General features: G+C 38.3%; 1 protein-coding gene across 7 annotated transcripts in view; it reads left to right on the top strand.

The window, feature by feature from the left end:
• The first annotated feature begins 1,304 nt into the window (after positions 1–1,304).
• Positions 1,305–8,675, top strand: part of btk (Bruton agammaglobulinemia tyrosine kinase) — a 55,000-nt gene continuing 47,629 nt past the window's right edge. For 2 of the 7 annotated variants that reach the window (XM_034305794.2, XM_026940667.3), the window contains exon 1: positions 1,306–1,435. The gene's annotated coding sequence lies outside the window, so the exon portion shown is untranslated. Of the gene's footprint in view, positions 1,436–1,470; positions 3,452–4,576; positions 4,610–6,246; positions 6,362–8,675 lie in introns of those variants that run through there. The other 5 variants (XM_026940669.3, XM_026940668.3, XM_026940672.3 and 2 more) reach the window with 5 other exon arrangements.

The following is an 8,675-nucleotide window of genomic DNA, read 5'->3' as shown; positions in this document are numbered from 1 at the left end:
ATTAATAGTGCTGAATGTCTACTCTTGGTTTGAGCCCTGGGTTTCACCTACAAAGACAAGCATTGTGTATAGCCAATACAATAATTTGGAATGTCCTGAAAAAGAACTAAACCTCTGGTGTACTAACAACCAGACATGGAAACAGGTTGGCCAAGGAAAACAACAACAGCTGATGACAGGAAGATTGTGTTTGTGAGATCTGTGAAGAAAAACCCAAAACACCAGTCAGTGACATGACCAACAACCTCCACAGGGTGGGGGTGAAGGTATCAGAATCCATCTTTTGAAGAAGACTTCGAGAGCAGAAATATAGAAGCCATACCACAAGATGCAAACTATTCATCAGCAGTAAGAATGGGATGACCAGATTGGAATATGCAAAGAAATACAGAGATGAGTAAACAAAGGTTCTGGAACCAAGATTAACTTCTACCAAAGTGATGGAAAGGCCAAAGTGAGGAGAAAGAAAGGATCTGCTCATGATCCAAAACATATGAGCTCATAAGTCAAGCACTGTGGAAGTAGTGGCCTGGCTCACTAATCTGTATTGATGATGTAACTCAGAATGAATGAATGAATGAATGAATGAACGAAGTCTACAGAAACATTCTGTCAGAGAAATGCATCCAATCTAATTGGGATGAACATCATCATGCAGCAAGACAATAACCCAAAACACACTGGCAACACAACAAAGGAGTTCATCAGGGGAGAAAAGTGGAAGGCCAAGTCAATCACCAGCCCTTAACCCAACTGAGCATGCATTTGACCTCCTGAAGAGGAGACAGAAGGGAGAAACCCTCCAAAAACAAACAACAACTGAAAAAAAAAAAAGCTTTACAACCCTGGCAAAACAACACAAAAGAAAAATGCAACAGTTTGGTGATATCAGTGGGTCGCCCGCTTGATGCACTTATTGCAAGCAAGGGATATGCCACCAAATATTAAGTGTTATTTACTTTAATTTACTTTGGAACTATTTGTTCCAATAATTTTGCTCACCTTAAAATTGGCCTTGCTGTACCAATACTTTTGGAGGGTACTGTATATATAAATATATATGTATATACTTTCTGTAAGTACAGACTTATGTAGTCATTAGAAAACCAGATATCTAAATACAAATTATTACTTTTCATAATTTATTTCCAATATACTAGTGTAATATGGACTTAAAGCTTACAATTAATTTGCAGTTGTCTACAGTTACACAGACTATAGGAATGTCTGCTGATAGGTGCTGAAGAGCAAAACAACTGGTGATATGAAAATTAGCAGGAAGCAAAAGAGGAACTGGTAAAGAGGTCCTGTGAAAGGGTGGGGTTTAGTCAACTGTTATGCACATAGACACTTTCTGAATAGGAGGAATAGAGAAGTCACCACCAAGACTGCCTCTAAAAACTGTTCACAGGACATATTGGAGAAAAACTATCAGGTAGGCATTCTGGGGTCTGTTGATGTAGGAAGTAAAATTAAGTTTGGACTTAGTTTTACATTAAGCATCTAAGAAAAAGTTCAAACTATATGTTTCTTAGACCAAGTTGTAATTGTTTACTGGGAAAAAAAAACCTTTTGAAAGATAAAACAAATGATCCAGTCTAATATATTTACTGTAATATTTTCATAAGTTTCCTTTCCACTGTTTCCTTATATTTTCAAAACCTTCATATGCTGTGACAGAATACACAAAAAGATCTTTTTAATGGCTTCACTAACGGCCGAATGGTTCCCCCTATTTCTTTGGCCTTGTGTTCATTATACCTTGTTTTAATTCAAACAGACAACAAGCTTTTATATTAAATTCACTGTCCCCTGCTAATTTAAATGTGCTGCACAATATGCTAAGTTTAATGAGGAGTTATTTAAGGCAACAGTAAGATATACCCATAAGGCATGTATGCAAATATCTTGTTTCTAAATATCCCGCTATATCTAAATAACCATTAACTACTTAATTTAATGCTTTCTTAATATATGTTTATATGTTTTGATTCCTCGATTGTTATTGCTAATATCAGAAGATCCACAACATAGCTACATGTTTAAGCTCATGCAACGTAGCAAAAGGATACTACACAGAAAAAAAATGGTGACGTAATATTTGCAACAAATATAGACCAGACATAAATTAACATTTGTAAGATTTAAGTAAACGCTTATGTTTGTTGGAAATCATAGTTACTGTAATGTAGTGAGTGCATAACTACCACCTGACTTCCTTGACTGTACTGTATCTGTTACAGTCAGGGCCGGCGCGTACCTATAGGCGAACTAGGCAGTAGCCTAGGGCGGCAGCACAGCCAAAGCGGTAAAAATGAGAGAGAGAGAGAAAGAGAGAGAGAGAGAGAGTATAATTTTAAAAGGAAAAAAATTAATCCATTTGGAATTATCGCAGTCATATCAAAACGTTATATCACACCATTAGTTGTAAATCTAAATTAACTTTACTTCATTCTACCTAGTACCCGCCCCTCCCCCACTCTTAGAGCGGCATCAACTTGATCAGTACAGTCGTGACTGTGAGAAAGTATCGGAACACGTAGAACACCCCGATGGACATCCAAAAATGTCAAAACGATTAAATCAAAACGATTAAAACTCTCTGGATTCATGAATTCAAAACGGCGGCTGTTAAAAGAACAGGCATTACAAAACCAAAGAGGCTCCTGTTTGAAATTCATCGCCTCTGGCAGTCAAGATGACGGTATTAGAATCAGCAGCGACAATGCTAACAAAGATAAAGGTGAGGATGTTGCTAGTAAAGAAGTGGAGGCAGAGATCCTATCCGCAGATAGCTCGTCTGATGAGGGACAGATCCTCTACAAAGTGCAGTGCGACAATGAAAAAGAAAGAAAGTTTTTCCTTACGAAGAAGATGGCAGTGCCTTTCATGGACGCAAAACAAAACTACAAGGTGGACTTCTATAACTAAGTGCTCGACTCTGCGATCCCTTCCCTGGAAGAGCGCTTTTCTCTGCTCCGTTAGCATGAGGATATATTTGGATTTTGATATGACATTGCATCTATCAAAGACAAGGAGACGACGGTAGTTCATCAGGAATGCGTAACACTGGAAAAAAAAAGCCCTGACTCATAGAGACACGTGGGATGTTGGTGGGCTTGAAATGTAGAGCTGACTGCTTTAAGCAGACGCCTGGCTGCTGCATCTAAACAACTGGAAGCGCTTAAGTTCATTTGTGAAAAAGGGATGGAATCTTTTTTTTTTTTTTTAATTAAAAAAGCTCACGCTCCCTGTCACTGTGGCTTCGGTAGAACGCAGTATCTCAAAGCTAAAACTGATTAAAAATTATCTCCGCAGTACAATGACACAGGACAGACTTAATGGACTAGCAACAATTGCAACTGAACATGAACTTGCAGAGAAATTTAATATCGAGGAGGCAATCAAAACTTTTGCCGCAATGAAAGCCCAGTGCACACGCTTCTGAAAGGTCAGTCACTAAATGGAAATCGGAACCCCCTATAATTTAGAGTTCAATTTTGTAGCTTACATGTGTTTGTTTAAATTCTGTACATATACTTTAGATATAATATATAATTTGCAGGTGTAGGAAGTGATTGCTTGCTGAATTTGTTTTTGAACTTTACCAAATGAAAGAATCAGAAACAATGCTTGTAAACTATAATTTATTCGAATTACATGTTTTAATTTTAGTGTAAATTTATCAGTAAAGAAAATTTCCAGTCTCTCAAAGGTATCTTGAAGGTTGTGTCCAGTTGATGTCAAGTGGGGGGGGCGGAACGATCATGTTTTGCCTAGAGCGGCAGTTAGATACGAGCCGGCCCTGGTTACAGTACAGATAAAATGTTTAGTGTGTTAACAATGGCCAATAAGAACACCCCCCCCCATCCCCCCCCTTTTTAAGTAGCTGCAGTTGCTAAATAGTCATGATGACAGTGATAAATCTCCAACTTGACTATTTGCTGGTTCATTACCTTATTTTTCACCGTAAAGAACATATTGAATATGCATATACATATTGAATATGCTATGGACCTATGATAATGTGATTATGCATTAAAATTCATCCGGAATACATATTGAATAGAAGACCTTTTTGTAATAATTTATGATATAGATTTTGTATATGGAAATGATGGTCATTGTAGCACAATAGTGGCAATGGGAAAATAGAGATAATGGAAAAATGGGAATGGTGAGTAGGTGAAATGGAACAACTTGTGACAAGAAAAAGTATTCGAACAATATTTTCAATTCTTGTTAATTTCTTGACTTATCGGGTTTTTTGTTTTTATAATTTATTCTAGGGCCATGTGTAGAACATTGTAGATTGTCAGTATACTGAATACTGTTAAGATGTTTTATAACAGACCTAAGTTGAATTCTTGATGGACAGAATATGCTCTCAACATTCAGTTAAACAAAATATATGTTTTGGAGAGTTGATTTCAGTATTATTTTAGAGGGTTTTAAAATATTGAATCTCATACTGATTTAAAATAAATGTTTATACTTTGGAGTAATTGTAAGTGACTTTACTTCTTACTCTGAATTTCGCACTTCTTACTGGTATTCTGTTTAATCTGGTCAACAGTTTCTGTACTATAATTCCTGAACTGATTCCCAGGTAAGAATTAGTTTATTGTTAAAATGTGCATTAGAATGCCTATGTGTCAATATGATTACATTATTATACAGTGGATATAAAAAGTCTACACAGCCCTGTTGAAACGCTCCAAATACCAATCTATTTTGGCACATAAAGGAATGGTTTTAGAAGAAGAAGACAGTTTTAGATTGGCCCAGGTCTAAATCGTAACAAAAACCTTTGGAATAATTTAAAGAGGGCTGTTCACAGGAGATCCCCTCACAATTTGTTGAACATTTTTGCAAGGAAGAGTGGAATTAAATTGCCAAATCAGTGTGCTACGTTGGTAGACTCTTACCCAAAAACACTGAGTGCTGTATTCATACATTCAAGTATAGCACATAAAATTATTATAACATATGTTTTGAATGTGACATCAAAAGGAGAACCAACAACACCTCTTTAATCAAGTCAGAAATTTCCTGATTCAGAGTTAGAAGACCATTTTCTGTGAATACTCTCCGAGATACTGTCTTCGTGCACACCCTGTAAACGATGCTTTAACAAAATTTTCTGACTTGATTAAACAGGTGTAGTTGGTTCTCCTTTTGAAGTCACATTCAGAACATATCTTATGTTACAATTGTTTTATTTGCTGTTTGTGGCCTATATTTGAATGTCTAAATATGTAACTAACTTTACTACAGCAAACGACAGAATGCCACCACCTTAACTGAACCAAACATCTAAATAGCCCACACTCTAGTATAAATGGATTGTTACCAGACAGCAATGTAGTCTGTCGAACATAAGCCACAATAAAGTTAGTCCATGCGAAATCCCTAAGATAAAATACAAAGGTAGGTTTGTATTTTTTTTTTTTTTCAAAATTATGTCATCAGGATTTATTTGCAGCAAAGTTTTTGAAAAATCTACCTGAGTGCATCACTATCGTATTTTCTGTTATCTGATCCTGGCAATTAGCTAGCTAATATCAAAAGCCCATGTGACTGCACCTGCATTTATGTAACCTTCCCACTGGCAAAAATTTAAGCCAAATACAACCGATGTACAGCTAATTAAATCACAGGACATATTTCAACAAAGTGGTAAAATTGTAAGTGCCAGCAGCAATATTTCATTGAAAATATTCTGATCACTGGCCTAAAAGACAAAATATTTATTAATAGGTTTGATTAATTTGGGGGCAAGAGGACCTGGGCTACAGCTCAGATTAGCCTGTTCATAAGTCTTGCCATGGTCCTAGTAATGTTGCTTACATGAGCTTCAAGAATAAACTGGTTTAAACTCTTACTTGCTGCACATAATGCAACTAAAAGGACATCCAGATTTGCTACATAATCAGAAAGCTTACTTACAGTTGCCTGTGACCCTAGGTAGAAGCACTTCTGTCTTGTAAGAATTAAGTAGAAGTAAGCATCAGAAGCTTTTAATCTCTTTACTCGCCAATTTTAGTAAGCTGTAGTCTGTCACCTGGTTCTGTTTCATCCTAACTGCCAGGGGCAGTGAGAATCACTTGGATACCCCCTTGTGAGTGTCCGCATGTATACCGAGGCCTTCAGCAAATTCACAAAGTGACAATCTAATGTAGAATTTGATATAAATACAATTGTCATACAGCCATAATTTTGTTTCTTCTTCTATTTTGTACTCAGACTTCATGTGCATCTCATATGCTATCTGCATAACAGCTTCAGTTGGAGTTACAAGTAACCTGTCCTCCAAAGCTACTGATAGACTCCTATCATATCCTTTCATCACTTCATGGAGGTATAGAATGTTTTTTATACTTTTTGGTGTCATTCAGAATGACATGGCTACTAGCGTGAGCCTGACTGTACTCTTACTTAGTATGGCACTCATCTACTGCATGCATCTTCCCACAGTGTTCTGAGTTTTTCACATGGCACACCATCTGAGTGGTTGACCATGGTAGTATGTTTGAGTAATTCTCCCTCACCATACCATGCTCGCCACCACTGAGCTTGTGAAGTTAGCTGGACTCCGCTAACATACTTACAGAAGCTTTACTTATGTTTCCGTGCAGTTCTTCATATCTCTACCAAGTAAGAGCTTTGGCTCAGTTGTGCAGCCCCATAGTCCCCAGAGTAGTGGCCCTGTGACAAAGAATGCTAAACACAGTTGATTGGTCTCCCTCAATGTATGGCTGCTGGCCACTGTTGAGCTGTTGAGATAATAGCTGGATTCCTATGCTCCCTCAACCACTCTGCTCTATCTTCCTATGCCTCATCTTCTAGCCAACCAGTGGACCTGTGAATACACACTACCAGTGCATTGAGTTGCTGCTCATAGATAACATAATACATTAGGTGGATTACTAACTACACACTGGGTCTGGAGCAAAATTCCTCATTTAAACACTTTCTCTCTCTACGAAACTGTTTTTTTCCTTTCTGTTTTTTTCATTCCTCAGATTTCACATCCCCTATCATCCAAAAACTAGGGGGCCCATGACATCATTCTGCTAGCATGTTGTAGTGTTTTTTCCCCCAACATAACGCATACTTCTTGTAATTAGCCATCAAATTAGCTGGTTTCCACTGTATATAGTTTATACATAGTATACAGAGTCATAGTATACAAAGTCTAAATGCCTAAGAAGCTCGGATGTTCCCTGAACGGCTCAATGATACCGACACGACACCCCCTGCTAGAAGATTTTGATCTTGATTCAGAGTTGAATGTGTCCCAAGTACTGCATTCTAAACTCTGCTAATTATAAATTACTTTGCCAACCAATGACGGAGAAGCAGAGTATGAAGCCAAGAAAGCAATCAGAATCTGTTTCTTGGCATGTGAATAACCTAGCATCAGGCAAAGCTCAGCTAATACTGTTGATTTTGGAACTGAAGCTGTGCATATCCATCCTCCTTACAGCACAAAAGCCAATTTTTACTCCTGCCTGCAGCCACAGTGGCCCTATGCGAATAAGATTGAAGACCCCTGGTCTAGAATGTCTTTGTATGCTAGTGAAAAGCCTTCCCAGAAGAGTGGAAGCTGTTATAGCAGCAAAAGGAGGACCAACTACATGTTAATGGCCATGGTTTTGGAATGGAACAGTCAACAATTCACTTTGGACATATAGTGAAAGTTCCATCATTTCTGAGCTGCAAATGGACAAAGTCACGCACTCAGATCAGTGTAAGGTACCTGAATGCCCTGCATTTATGTGGTTTGGGCTCTAGACAGTCCATTAAGGACAGGAGCTGGTAGTGGGATACTTTACAGCCAAAAACATTGCTCATGGGGCAGTGACTACATCAAGACTGTGGGTCCTGATGACAATTGTGCAGTGGTACAAACTTCAGTTCCACCATCCATCCTCTGTACTGCTTATCTGTACAGGGAGCCTGGAGCCCATCCCAGGGGACTTGGGGCACAAGGTGGGGGACACCCACAGTCACACACACTACAGACAATTTAGAGATGCCAATCAGCCTACAACACATGTCTTTGGACTTAGGGAGGAAACCCCAGAATCATGGGGAGAACATGCAAACTCCACACACACACACACACACACACACAGGGTGGAGGCAGGAATCAAACTCCCAACCCCAGAGGTGTGAGGCAAACATGTTAACCACTAAGCCACTCTGTCCCCCCTCAGTTCCACCATTGACCACTAATCTTTTCAGTGTTGAGGGCCTCATAAATTGTAAAACCCACCAGGTTTGTGGTGCAGTTCCAAGAAGTTAATTCCCTTTTGGACAGAGTCACAATCAAAAGTGTAGACTCCATATTTCTGAACAAGGGTTTCCTACTTCAGAAAAATGTTGTTCTTTTGATGTAATATTGTAAACCTAAGCAGTGCTTGCATGTTCTTTCTGGAGAAAAGAGTCTTTCTCTGGGCTGCCCTTTCATTAAAGCCATCCTTGTAAAGTCTTTTCTGATAGTAAAGTATGAATCAACATTTAATATCTAATTGAATCCTGCAGATCCCTAGCTATAACTCTTGGGTTCTTTGCAAATTCTGTGATCATCAAACAGTCTGACCTTGACAGGAAGTCTACTAAGATATCCACTGCTGGGAAGATTTACACTCACTGAATACTTTATTAGG

The sequence above is a fragment of the Pangasianodon hypophthalmus genome, chromosome 7, assembly GCF_027358585.1.
Source record: "Pangasianodon hypophthalmus isolate fPanHyp1 chromosome 7, fPanHyp1.pri, whole genome shotgun sequence".
NCBI classification, from domain to species: domain Eukaryota; kingdom Metazoa; phylum Chordata; class Actinopteri; order Siluriformes; family Pangasiidae; genus Pangasianodon; species Pangasianodon hypophthalmus.
This window is presented reverse-complemented; position numbering and strand designations above follow the sequence as displayed.